This window comes from Rhinolophus sinicus, linkage group LG06 (genome assembly GCF_036562045.2).
Source record: "Rhinolophus sinicus isolate RSC01 linkage group LG06, ASM3656204v1, whole genome shotgun sequence".
NCBI classification, from domain to species: domain Eukaryota; kingdom Metazoa; phylum Chordata; class Mammalia; order Chiroptera; family Rhinolophidae; genus Rhinolophus; species Rhinolophus sinicus.
In genome coordinates, this window is record NC_133756.1 from 68,989,864 (window position 1) to 69,004,241 (window position 14,378).

The 14,378-nt window shown below is 37.4% G+C and overlaps 1 long non-coding RNA gene across 1 annotated transcript; it reads left to right on the forward strand.

Moving 5' to 3' along the window:
• Positions 1 to 1,506: 1,506 nt before the first annotated feature.
• Positions 1,507 to 11,729, forward strand: LOC141572405 (uncharacterized). Its single transcript, XR_012497767.1, has 3 exons — positions 1,507 to 1,719; positions 3,743 to 3,995; positions 11,572 to 11,729. It is a non-coding gene; the product is annotated as an uncharacterized LOC141572405 (long non-coding RNA).
• The last annotated feature ends 2,649 nt before the right edge of the window (positions 11,730 to 14,378 follow it).

The window sequence follows — 14,378 nt, forward strand, 5'->3', positions numbered from 1 at the left end:
AGTTATCATATTGAGCCTAGGTTATTATATTATTATTATTATTATTATTATTATTATTATTATTATCTTTCTTTTTTATATGAGGAAACTAAGGCATAGAGAGAAATTATACCCAGGCAGTCAGATTGCAGAGCTTATGCTCTCACTAAGCTATGGTAACTCTACTGTATATTCCCTGAATATATTCTTGGGACTCGGTGGAGAATTTCTGCCTCTACAGTTATTTTCAGATAGACTTTTCATTCTTTCTCCTGTCAAAAACTGTAATTTTAGAAACTCTGAAAATAGCTTTTGCTCTCATTATCAAACAAAGAAGCAACCAGAACTAATCAAAATAACTTTTATGTTTAGTTTTAACAGAAAATGTCAGTATTGTGTTAAGAAATAAAAGATTTCTTAGCTTTAAATTCTCATTCATATAGTCTTATGATATATGAATAACTCATTTCATTTTTTAAAATGAAATAGTTAACTTTTAACAAGTTATATGCAAATTATTAAATTTAATCTTAATAAAGAGGGATCATTGTGGGTAGATGAGAGAAGCAGGGATGTATTACAGATTTTTAAAGATTTAAAAAAATAATTTTATTTTTTATAATTGTTCCCTTCCATGTTTCTTTTTAAATTTTAATTGTTGAAAAATGCACATAACATAAAATTTATCATCTTAATCATTTTTAAGTATATAGTTCAGTATCCACAACATTTTTTATCTTGCAAATCTAAAACTATACCATTAAACAAAACTCCCCAATTTCTCTTTCCCCCCATAATCTGGCAACCTCCAGTCTTCTTTCTGTCTTGATGAATTTGACTACTCTGGGTACCTTATGTAAGGGAAATTGTACAGTATTTGTCTTTTTGCTATTGACTCATTTCACTTAGCAAGCCTAATGCCCTCAAAATTCATTCAAATTGTAGCATACGTCAGAATTTTCCTCCTTTTTAAGCCTGAATAATATTCCTTTTGATGAACAGTTGGGTCTTTTGTCTATTGTGAACAGTGGTACTACGAACATGGGTATACAAATACCTGTTCGAGATTCTGCTTTGAATTCTCTTCGATATATTCTCAGAAGGGTTATTGCTGGATCATATGGTAATTCTATTTTTAAATTTTTTGAGGACCCGCCATACTGTTTTCCATAGCAATTGCACCATTTTACGTTCCCACCAATAGTGCACATGAATTCCAATTTTTCCTCATCAACACTTGTTACTTTCTGGCTTTTTAAAACAATGCATAGTAGCCATCCTAATTGGGGTGAGGAGATACCTCATTGTGATTTTCATTTGTGTTTCCGTGTCCATGGTTCTTTGTGTTCCCCTTTAGTCTTCAATTACATAAAAAATAAACATAAATAATTTGAGTCTTAAGTCTTCAAGAAATAACTTCATTCAATTTTACTGTCACTGTGTCTTTATTATTATTCTCAAAATATTTTATTTCAGTTGTGCTTTGAGCCTAGAATTCATCTATTATTTCTTTGTTTATAGCTGTTCTTCAGTTGCTGATAGTCCTGGACCTGGAGGAATTTTCAAGCATCTCCATTTTTTGCTGGTGTCAGTGTTTTCAGAACTTCAATTAGCTCAATGGCGAAGCCAGGGCTTCTGGTATATTATCCTGCTGATGGCTTCTCTCTGGTTCCTGAGGCTCTACCTGCATTACCTTAGCCAGTGGCTTTTCCTCCAGGCCATTTCAACTCCTGTTACAAAGTGAGTGCTTTCCCCTGAAAGTCAAAAGAATGTATTTTCATCTTGATAGGCCAAATGAAAGTACAAAACTCCTCTCCCGTCCATTTACTATAAGAACTAAAATGCCGGTATGATTTGAAAAGACAAAAATGTTTTTATCTAAGAGCAGAAACGTCTTTTGCAGTTATATTCTCATCTTATGGGCCTATATATACAAATACATAATTGGTACATCAATATATATTTAAATGTTAGCAGATTCAAATATGTTCTAATATCTGAGCAAAATCCAAAAAGGAGTTTAGCAACAATATTTTATTCTATTTTGATTTTATCAGAGTGACTTAGGCTAAAGGTATTTTAGAAGTAATGTAAGTATGATTTATCACCTATACTCAGAGAGACAAAGATTGCTTCTTCTGCAAAATGATTGAATTCAAACAATTACCAAACTCAAGCCCAGACAGCTTTCTGGGCCATTATCCTCTGGAAAAAGATGACACTTTAAAGGTTATCTCTCCATAAACATGATTCCATAGACACTATAGATAGACAGAGAGATTGATATCAATACAAGTAAAATTCATTTTCTCAAATGTAGATGGTATAGATAAAAATAAAGATGTGTGTATATTTTCGATTAAGAAGATTGCAAACAACTTTGAGACACTATGAAAAGGGATATATGTCTGTATCATATATACACACATGTAGTTTTTGTTTGTCTTTTAAAATTAAATCACAAGTATCTGAATGTTGGTGAATATGCAAATTTATATACACTAAATAACTGGATCTTCAAGAGTGAACTTTTATGTAAATACTATATCCCTTCCCTTCTTCCCTTCTTTCCTCTCTTTCTTTCTTCTTTTTTTTTTTCTTTTTCTTTTTGTGTGAGGGTTTCCAAAGCAGAAAGAACAAGTGTTATGGCTGTGCTGTTCGCTATCCACTCTTTTACTTCTTCAATAGAAAAGGAAGTTCTATCTTTATGGGTAGTTAATAAAACAAAACTGCAAAAGTCTCTTGACAGCTCAATTTATCAACTTTCTTAAGCAACAGAAGACCTCAGGTATTATAGGGTATTTTGCTGGCTATTGTCTACATCCACCAGCTTGAATCATACATTAGCTCCATGTCACATTGTAGCAACAATGAACATTTCTTCTGCTCTTGTTCTATTTTAGGTTCTCTGCTAAGAAATGTACACACATTATTTGATATTCACAACAGCATAAGAACAAAGCATACAACTTCCCTAAAGCAAAGATTAAGAGTGGATAAAATGAAGAACTCTTTTTAGTAGACAGCTGATAAGTAGAATCCACAAGCAGGATTAACGACAAAACAGCTTTACAAAGGCTGCAATGCAGGGAGGGGAAAGTTCGAGTGCAAGAAAATCTCACTCTGCATGGAAAGAGGGTGCCAACGCCTGGGTCAAGGCTGAGTGAATTACTGGGCTCAGCTTGGATTCAACCCTTTAGTCCTTAGGTTGTGCCGAGTTGCCCCTTTTAGAACAACCAAGAAATTTGACATGTTTTCTTGTCAGTGGTATTGTTATTGTTGTATTTAGGAGTCTATCTAGAGGAATCACAAACAAAATTAATCAGCTATGCTAAAACTCTGAAGAATTATTAGACATATTTGTATTTCTGATTTCTGTTAACAGTTGACCCATTAGTAAATTTGCTAGTATAGTCTGCATTTCAAATAGCCTACCTAAGGTATGTGTGAACCATAGGGAAGTTCTTAGTTGCTAGAATGCTCTGCTCAGTGGATAAGGCTCATGTCCTTTCTATGGCTGCATATGACACAAAAACAATGAACAAGGTAGAATTTGCCTTCTCCTGAAATGTGAGCTGTTGAGGTGGTACTAAGGTGTCAGAAAAAGATAGCTACTCCTAATACTTTATCCTGGAGTACTATTCAGTGTCAAGTTTTCAATATTAAAACTAGTGAAACAAAGCACATAGTTCTTTGAATTGTTTTGTGCACCTGGCGTGTATAATTTTTCTTTGCACATACGTTTGCTTTGTTTTCTCCACAGATTCCATTTCTCCCCTCTCACAGTTGAGCTTTGCTACCCACCTTCTTCAGTTCACATTAGAGAAGAGTTGCTTGTGGTTGTCATGGGTCCTTTAATGCTGAATGCAATGATCCTTCCTTTGCTTCTGATCAGATGGGGCTGTCAGCTACTGTTTGCCTACTGCCCTGACGTCTTGTCAAAGTTAATCATTACCATGGGACTATGGACAGTTCTCGACCCATTGGCAGTGTTTATAGTGGATACAGTCCTGGGGGTAAGTCAAGAAAGATAATGGGAATATGAGTCCTTGACATAGAATTTAGCTTCAGTGCACAAATCAGTTGGCAAGGGAAGTTTCAATATTCATCAACAATTCAATATTCATTTTAAAGTGGAGTTTTTGAGTTTTTCCTCATCATCATAAAAAATTGTGAATGTCTAATATAATCAATTGAAGTGTAGTCTTGACAGTCTTAAGTTTAAAAACTTGCAAAATAAACAGGCAATAATGGTGGAGATCGAATCCAAGCTAGTTGGCATGTTTTCAAAATTGCTACAAAGAAGTTTATTTTGTAACTTATTGTTGGTAACTATTTTCAATATTAAAAATATTTCATAGTGACACTTTACAGAAAAGTAATCATACTTTAATTGGTTCCTTTAGTTGGTTAGGCTATTTGTTTACTTTAGAATCTAATACATACTCTTCCGTATTAAATACACTGGAGAAGAAGAATAAGAGCTTTTAAAACATTTGTAAGTAATAAATACATTTTTTAAAAAATCACTCCATAGACATTTATTTTGACTTTTGGATACTTATGAAATGACAAAAATGTTACATTTTTCACCCTAAAATATACAGTTTAAGAATTTCATTATTATGAATGATGTGCTAGAGTACACGATGAGGTATAAACAATATTTATAATGATTCTAATATTTGAAGAACACTCTGTATTTTTCAAGCAACTTCACTCAATTTAATTTATTTGTTTATATATTTACAATAACACTGTAAGTTGATGGGACAAGCATTTTTCTGACTTTACAACTGAGAGAACTTACACACACATAACTGCATGATTTGTCCCAGGCTACATAACCAGCATACCACACTAGGAATAGAACCCAGACTATAAATTCCAAGGCTGGTATTTTGTTTTTTCCATTATACTAAAATCTCTGCTTCAAAGTTTGAACCAATTGTACTGTTTTGTGAAATCAAATGTATGCTTTTTCTGATGGCAATTATTTGATTACATCAAAATATTTACTAATAAAGTTGGGGCTATAATTTTAGGCAAAATTTATGTAAAGATTCATGTAAATTTATTGTAACACCCAAATCTCTTGTTGCTTTCAATTTTCAAGGCCTCAGATTTCCTGGTGAGCGTTATTGGAATGCACTGATTCTCAAACCTTAATCTGCATTAGATCTTTGCCAGTCTTGTTAAAATAAGTATTGCTGGGCCTTGCCTCCAGTGTTTCTGGTTTGGGATCTGCAGTAAGGCCCAAGAATTTGCGTTTCTAACAAGTTCCCAGATGACATTGACATTGTTGGTCCAGGGACCATATTTTCCAAAACCACTGACATCATAGCTACATAGGAAAGATCTGGCGAGCATGCTGGGAAAATCTAGGAATGCCAATATAGCTTGAAAGGGCCAAAGCTCCAGCAAGAGAAGGCTCAATGGGGAAGCTTTACTGTCATGCCAATTAACCACCACCCAAAACCTGACATTAGTTACTTTATCTAGTTTCATTGAAGTTTACAAAAGGTTTAGATCAGATTACCAAACCAAAATGAAAGGTATGAACAAATAATGAAATAATTCAAGCCAAAAAATACTTTAATTTGGAGTCATCAAATTTTCAAGCAATTTCAATAGGGAAAGGGAAAGGATATCTGAATTTTAATTAAATTTTTGTACTCTAGATCTGGCTATGAAACATAGCCCCAAGCAAGAGAGCAGATGGATACTATAAATAAATCAATATGATAAAATATTCATTTATAAATTATCTTAATTATGCAATAATATTCCACAACTAGTATATTTCTCCTTTTAAGAAGAAAAAGTTTTACAATTGATATATACGAGTATATATGTGTTTAGACTATATTTGTTGTGCCAAGCAGATCATAGAGATGGGTTGTGTTCATGGACTCTATTGTTAACTGTATTTCAAATGGACTCTTCCATTAATAATATGCTTTTAGAACTAAAGACCAAACTGCTACCAAACTGCATTCATGGAGATGTTGGTGGGTGCTGGGATTAGCAGCTAGGATCAGCAAAGGCCTGTTGCTGTTTTCATTTCCATCTCTCAGGCCACAGTGTTCTAGAGCAGTGTATTTCCAACTTTAATGTGCTTTCACGTTACCTGGGATGTGATTAAAATGCAAATTCTGATTCAGCCGGTGGCCAGAGTCTGTATTTTAACAGATTCCTAAGTGATGCTGAAGATGCTGGTTCCATAGACCAGACCACATGTGACAAGGTGCTAGACACTTTACCCAGATGGCCTCTCCCTTCCCTTTGCTGTTTGCTAGGCTGGGCCTGCACTTGCTCAGGGCTTCTGGGCCGCTCTAAAAGAGACTGGGGTCCTCAATGCACTGACTCCACTAATGGCTTTTTTAGGCTTTGTGGGAGAATTCTGACTGCTTATTTCCGAGTGGAATCACCTCTGCTAGAAATGCTTAGAAACTGCAGACACGTGCGATAGTTGACTCTGCAACCATGTAGATAGATTATGTAACATTATTAAAGTGAATTAAAAGCAGTGCCCAGTGAGACTACCGGTGTATTTAATTTCTAGTCCCATTGCTAAGAATGGAGATGCAACCACGGGTCAAGGAAAGCTTAGCAGGCTGACCTGTTTTCCTGTTCTAGCCTGCGAGCTTGCACTGAAGCCTCAGTACCATTGAACACCTTGATGACCGATCAGAAGAGGGAACCTCGTTTGTCAGAAGTGGTTGTATTTTCTATCCCATCTGTCGTGCGGGGCCAGCTAGCCACAGCTGATGGCCATCCAGTCACAGTTGATGGCCATTTACTACCTGAGCCAACACCTTTCCATGTGAGGCCGAGAGCCTGGAAACTGCACTCCTTGCTCCATCCCCACACTCCCCCCCTACAGGGCCTCGCCTCACAATCTACGCAACAAGTGTCTTCCGCGAGGGGACCTGTGCGAGGAGCCTGGAGGTGAATGCAATATCCTGGACACAGCCAGGCTCTGGGCACAACCAGGGTTTCTCAGGGCACCATGAGTCCTTCTGGGCACAGCCAGACTTCCTGGGCTTCTTAGGGTACCACCAGTCTCCCCGGACCCAGTCAGGGTTTCTCAGGGCACCACCAGTCCCTCTGGGCACAGCCAGACTTCCTGGGCTTAGCTAGTTTTCTCAGGGCACTGCCACTCTCTCTGGGCACAGCCAGACTTCCTGGGCTCAGCCAGGGCTCTCAGGGCACTGCCACTCTCTCTGGGCCTCTCAGGGTACTGTGCTGGAACAGCAGCAACTCACAGTCAAGGTGCTTACATATTCTTGATGGAGGCCGGTCAAGCCACAAAAGCAAACATCCGCCAGTTCTACTACGTGGTGGTATGTTCCCAAACAGTTAAGCGGTCCATTAAATTAGGGATGGAAGGCAATTCCCCATAGTCCATAGTTATTCGCCAGTGCTGTCCTGGGGGTGAGGGATGACCTGGAACTCACCCTCATCTCCCATGGAGGACTCAGCAAGCGTTTCCTCCTGGGTAGAAGTCCTTCATCCGGGTTGCCTGAGCAGGAACTTTCCAGCTCACAGGCCTGAAATGACCTTCGATTTCTCCGGCCTATGCTGGTTGGGGAAACTTCCATGTCTTCCCATCCCTCCACGGGGGTCCAGCTCTCCAGCAGCTGCTCCTCCTGGTCTTCCTGAGACTGAGTGTTCATACATACAAACTGCTCCACCGCCCTTTGGAGAGCTTTGGCCGGCACCGTACCCTGCTCGCTGCGCCATTTGTCGTTCGGGGTGACAGGTGCGGTCTCTGCTCCCGCTCCCCACATAAGAACGCAGGACACGGTGAGGCCAAAAAGGAACACCCACAGAGCCATAGATTGGGGAGTCATACCACTATATTATCGCTGGTGGCTGGATTGGAGAAACAGGAAGCAAGAGCCACACTGTTCGCAACCCTCACTGCACCACTTGCAGGCTCAGCCACCATCTTCTTGCTAGCCCCCATTTTCTGCTAGCGTAGCCACGGCAGTTATATCAGTGGCCAGTGGCCCACCAGTTATAGCTGATGGCCAACTAGCCACAGCTGATGGCCATCCAATCACAGCTGATGGCCATTTACTACCGGAGCCAGCACCTTTCCACGTGAGGCCGAGAGCCTGGAAACTGCACTCCTTGCTCTGTCCCTACACATCTTTAAGTTTTTTCACCCTTGCAGATCAGCTTCGTTCTGATTCTGAGTTGACTGAGCTGGAACCAACTGGATTTCATCTACATTCCTACTTCTCTCAGACTCTAGGTTAGAGAGGAAGAGACTGCCATCATGGTTTGTTGAGCAGGAGAAGTATACAGGCTTGCTCTCCGCATTCTGGTAGGATCATATCCCATGGCGTTTCCCAGTTCCTCCCAGAGGCCTGATGTGCCCATTGAGTAGGCGGGGTGCCAGTCTGATTCTTTTGCAACACCACATGTAAAGCCATTTGGTGAGGAAAGGCAGCTGTCCCTTATGATCTTCTGAGATCTCCTCAGAAGGAAATGCTGCAGCCTTCCTGGAAAGGCTTTCCTTATTCTAATCAGGTCCCCTAGAGAGATTAATAGATGAATGGTCCACTCTATCAAAGGCAGCTGAGAAAATGAGCAGTCCTAATTTACTCGGAGGGTCTCTGATGTAATCTATAGGTAAGTAGCCTCCAGCATGGCCGGCTCAGAACCAGTGCAGAGGTCTGTAACCTGATGGAAGCTGACTTGGATTCTAAGAGTTGAGTATAGCACCGTATCTTTCCCTACTTGGAGAAAAAAGCTGATGGCTCACTACCAAGCTGCATAATTATTGACTCTTCAGTTAGAATCCATCACGTCTCATTGCAGATGACATCTCCTTTGGCTGTCTTTAGAAAACCCTAAAGCTGCATATAACCCCCAGAGCAGCAGCACTGGATTCCACATTTGGACACTCCCACGAACTGGGTCAAAATATGTGTTTTAACATGCTCTCCAGTAATTTAACAGCACGTTGAATTTTGAGAAGTACTGTTCTAAAGCAGTGGTTCACAAAGGGAGGCACCAGTGTCACCTGGACCTTAATAGAAATGCAAAATCTCAGGCCCGCATCAAACCTACTGAGGCAAAAACTCTGAAATGGGGCTCAGCTTCTGGGAAGAAGCTGTGTGTCTTAACAAGCTGAGGATCATCTATGTTTGATTCTGATCAGCCAGCCAAAAGAGATGCTACCTGATTTTATTGATAGTTTTTGTTCTAAATTAACTTTTCTCATGGCAATCTAAAAGGACGCGTGGCAAGTGTAATGGTTTGAGATCAACGCATTGAGCGGGGGTCAATGTTGCTAATAATACTTGGCCAGTCTCTCAGTTTGCTGCTCAGAGGTTGGCAGTGCATTTCCCCACCCCCACTGGTGACAGTATGTTCAACAGTTCCATTGAGTTCATAATTTTCTTCTCTGCTTGAGCCCTAATCTAGGTAAAAAGTAGAGGAAAATTTTGCTTTTGAATGTTTTAACTGATCAGCATGTATTTATTGACTATGTACTCTCTGCACAGGATTTTAAAAGATACAGAATAAATATGGCATTGTTTCTGCCCTAAATATAGACAGTGAGGTAAGAATAACGTACAAGAACAAAGATCAAAGAAAGGTAGAATGCAAGAATTTCAATTCAATACATTCTTGAGAACCTGTTAGAAGTGATTATGGAGTAATCGAAAGAGCACAGACTTGAAGTCAGGGAAACTGGGTTCCGGTCCCAGTTCTGCCATATGTCAGCTATGTGATGTTGGATAAGTCAGTTAATCTCTCCAGTTTTCAATTTCCTATATGCATCACAAAAAAGGTAATAATACCTACAAATATTAACATCTGCCTTACTCACTTCACTATATTGCTGGAAGAATCAAATGATAGACCAACTAGGTATAAACTTAGAAAAGTCTGACCCCATACATATAAAATGAAAGGAACAAGGACGTGATTATAATGAAGTGATGATACCTGTGCTTTGTGGATGATACAAGATGCAACAGCCATTGCCCCGTGGCCCAGGCAGGAACTCACACTCTAGATAAGGAATAAAAATATACACAAAAAAAGACGCAGTATGGGCATTGTGTGACGGATGTCATTTGGGAGGCACCTGGCTCATTCCCTTATATTTTTCAGGTCTTTGCTCAAATGATACCTTTTCAAAGATATATTTTCTGATTGTAATATTTAATAACACACCCCATCCCTCCTACACTTTTTTCTGCTTTATATTTTTCTTCATAATATCATCTAAAATACCCTATATATTATTTAATCTTACTTATATTCTTGTCTTTTTATCCCCTCCCACACACACACTTAAACGTAAGGTCCAAGAAAGCAGAGCTTTTGTCTAATTTTATTCACTGTCTTCACAGCTTAATGCCATATAATCAGCATTCAGTACAATACACGTGGGTCAAATGAATGATTAGCCTCTATTAATTAGATTATGTTATTGGCATAATTATTTTTCGTTTCATTGATTAATCCCATGTCTATTTCTTTACCTTTGAAAACCAACAGAAAGGTAAGATCTGGATTAGGAGAAACACATGGCAACTCTTGCAGGTCTGCTGCCTAAGGTCCTGGCAACAGACTCACATTTTGCAAAGTAGACCAAGTAACAAGTACAGAATCTTAAAATAAAAGTTTTGGTGGGGTGGTGAAAACAGCAGTAGCTGAAAGTACGAACATCTAAATTCTAGTCACTGCTCAGTCACTAAAGGATATTTTGGTGTATGGGCGATACAGATTAACCTCTCTGGGCTTCTGTTTCTACCTATACGTATGTAATTCTTATTAGCTAGTTTTGAACATGACCTTTTAAGTTACATTTATGTAATTGTCAATTTAAACAATAAAGAAATTCTTTCCCCTCTCTTACACTGGAGAAAAAATACTTTGCTTTACATTTATATTGCATATTACATCCACTTGATATCGTGAGAGTCATAATTAAAGAACATTCATGTTTTATAAAACTCAAAGGTCAAAGATGTCATATGACAATGCTTTAGGTTTGTTTTTAAAGACCTCATTGCTTTGTATTTATTTCTAACCCAACATAGAATACATTTTTTTCTTGTCTAAAATAAGGACTTATTTGTAAATTGACCTAATGTAAACTTTGGTTTTCAAGCTCATATTAATAGCCTGTTAACTTTTTTTATAAGTTTCTAAAATGAGCCATCTATTTTATGCATAGCACAAATTAAATTCCTTTCAAGTATGCTACAGACAGAAAGGAATTTTTCTACCACCCTATTTAATTTCTTCATATCTTGTGCTCATTAAATTCAGAAGTTAATAGTACATAAATAAAACATGCCTTTTACTTTATGAATTGCATATAGGATGCACATATTTAAAAGCTTATAAGGAAAATGAGAAAAACTTGATAAACCAACCATGCAATCCCAGTCTTTTTTTCCGTTGTACGACTGAAGATCTAGTGATCTGTAGTACCTTGAAAATTGAATTTAAAAACAAATTATAGGATCATATGGTCTTTGTGTATTTAAATTAATCTAACTTTATGACCAGTGTTTCTCTCTATATATTTTCTTAATTTGTATTTTCTTTTGTCAGCGGCTTACACATGATGGGGACACTCCTGTAGCTGATGCAGCAAAGCTATACTGGGCATTCGTAAGAACCATGCAATCAGGAGTTCCTGGTGTAATCCTCACGGTTCTAATTTACATCCTCCTGTTCATCATTTCTTCTTTGGTTTTGTATTTGTATTGTCTCAGGTAAGGTGCTTCTTGGGTTCTTTACAGTGTTCAGCCTCCAGTCTTGGTGTTATGTTGTGAGGCTGAGGGAGGCTATGAGAACATGGTTAAAGCAGAGAAGTTATTATAGAACTTAGCCATGTCTGCATGGCTAAGGTAGAAAGCTCCTTAGTTGTGTGTAGCAATTGCCATTAAGACCAGCCAAGAAATTATTTGACTTCTGGGGAAACGTATTTTTTCCATTATATAGAGACAGCTCCTCTAAAATTTTCTTTTTCTTTTTCTCCTTTTCCCAACCCACTTTCTTCCATTCTTCCCATCCTTGCCAGAACCACTGAAAGAAGAATCATCCTTCAGTTTTGATCCTAAATATCATAGAGTTTGACTTGCCAGGTCATTAATTTAGCAAGTAATGTATGTATGTGAAGAAAGACAAGAAAAGCAACAAATACAAAGCAGTATAAAAAGTGCCAGAAAGACTTTTCACTCTGTTGATGGTCTCCTTTGCTGTGCAGAAACTTTTTAGTTTGATACAGTCCCTGTTGTCCAATTTTGGTTTTGTTGTCTGCTATTTTTAAATACTAATATGAAAAGATATATGCAGGCCTAGTTCATTGAAGAATTACTTGCAATAGCTAAGATATGAAAGCAACCTTAGTGCCTATCAGTAGACGATTGGATAAAGAAATGTGGTAGACATATAAAATGAAATATTATTACTCAGCCACAAAAAAGAATGAAATATAACCATTTTCTACAATATGGATGAATCTAGAGGGTATTATGCTAAGTGAAATAAGTCAGAGAAAGACAAATAGCATATGATTTCATTTATATGTGGAATCTAAAGAACAAAATAAACAAACAAAACAGAAACAGACTCATAGATACAGAGAACAAACTGATGGTTGCCAGATGGGAGAGAGGTTAGGGAACTGTATGAAAATGGTGAAGGAAATAAGAAGTACAAATTGGCAGTTATGAAATAGTCACAGGGATGTAAAATACAGCATAGGGAATAGAGTCAATAATGTTGTAATAACTACGTGTGATGCCAGGTAGGCATTAGACTTATCAGGGGGGTCACTTTGTAAATTATATAAATGTCTAACTGCTGTACTGTACACCTGAAACTAATATAAAATAATATTGAATGTCAACTATAATTGAAAAATAATAATTAAAAAAGCCATTTTTTATATCCATGAAACAATTGCCGAAATCAATGTCATGAAGCTTCCCTCCCCCCATGTTTTCTTATAGAAATGTTAGTTTCAAGTCTTATCTTTAAGTTTTTAATCCATTTTGAGTTTATTTTTGTGTATGGTGTAAGGTAAGCATCCAATTTCATTCTTTTCATGTGGATACTCAGTTTACCTAGCGCCATTTGTTGACGAGACCATTATTTTTCCATTGAGTATTTTTTGCATCCTTATTGGAGATCAGTTGACTGTACATGCATGGAATTATTTCTGGGCTTTGTAGTCTGCTCTATTGGTCTATATATCTATATATATGCCAGTACCATACTGTTTTAATTACTGTAAGTTTGTAATATAATCCAGCAATTTGACTTCTGTGAATTTATACAAAAGAATTAAACTCAGGATCTCAAATAGATATTAGTACTCCCATATTCATTACAGCACTATTCATAATAGCTGGGATGTAGAAACAACTGAACTGTCCATCAACAGATGAATGGATAAAGAAAATGTGGTATATACATACACTGGAATATTATTCAGCCTTAAAAAGAAGGAAATCCTGCAATATGTGACAATGTGAATAAACCTTGAGGACATTAGGCTAAGAGAAATAAGCCAGTCACAGAAGGACAAATACTGCATGATTCCACTAAATGACGTATCTAAAATAGTCAAAGTCATAGAGGCAAGAGTCGAATGGTAGGTATCAAGGGCTGGGGGTGGGGGGATAGGGAGTTGCTATCTAAAAAGTATAAAGTTTCTGTTATGCAAGATTATATTCTAGAGATACACTGAACAACACTGTGCCTGTAGTTAGCAATATTATATTGTACACCTAAAAATTGTTAGTAGGGTATATTTCATGTTAAATGTTCTCACTGTAATTAAACAAAACAAAACAAAACAAAACAAAACAAAACAAAACAAAACAAAACAAAACAAAAAAACAGTGCTTGAAAGAAGCCAACACAGGAGTCTCTGGGAACACAGAGAAAAGGAACCAATACAGGTCTGGAGGAGGATAGGGGCAGTAGCCAAACACTTCATTTGAAATATAATAAAAGTAATTATTGAAGTTTTAATATAATTTAGCTGGAAGGAAAACAGAGATAAGCATGTTTGCAGACAAAAGGAATATGTATAAAACCATAGCATCATGAGATTGTTTGATACATTTGGCGAATCAAAAGTATTTTGATGTGTCTGAAGTATAAGATACGTACAGGGCGATGGCAGTTGGCTGAGATGAGGTTAGAAACGTAGCTAAGAACCAGATGATGAAAGTTTTAAATATTATGTTGTGAAGGTTGAATTTGTTCGAATCGTAAAGTAAAAACATTGAAAGATTTTAAAGCTTTAATCTTAGGAAGATCACTCTGCTAGTAGAAGGGAAGGTGGATTTAACGTTGGCCAGCTTAGAAGCAGAAAAATCTGGTTAGAAAGACATTTTAGTAGT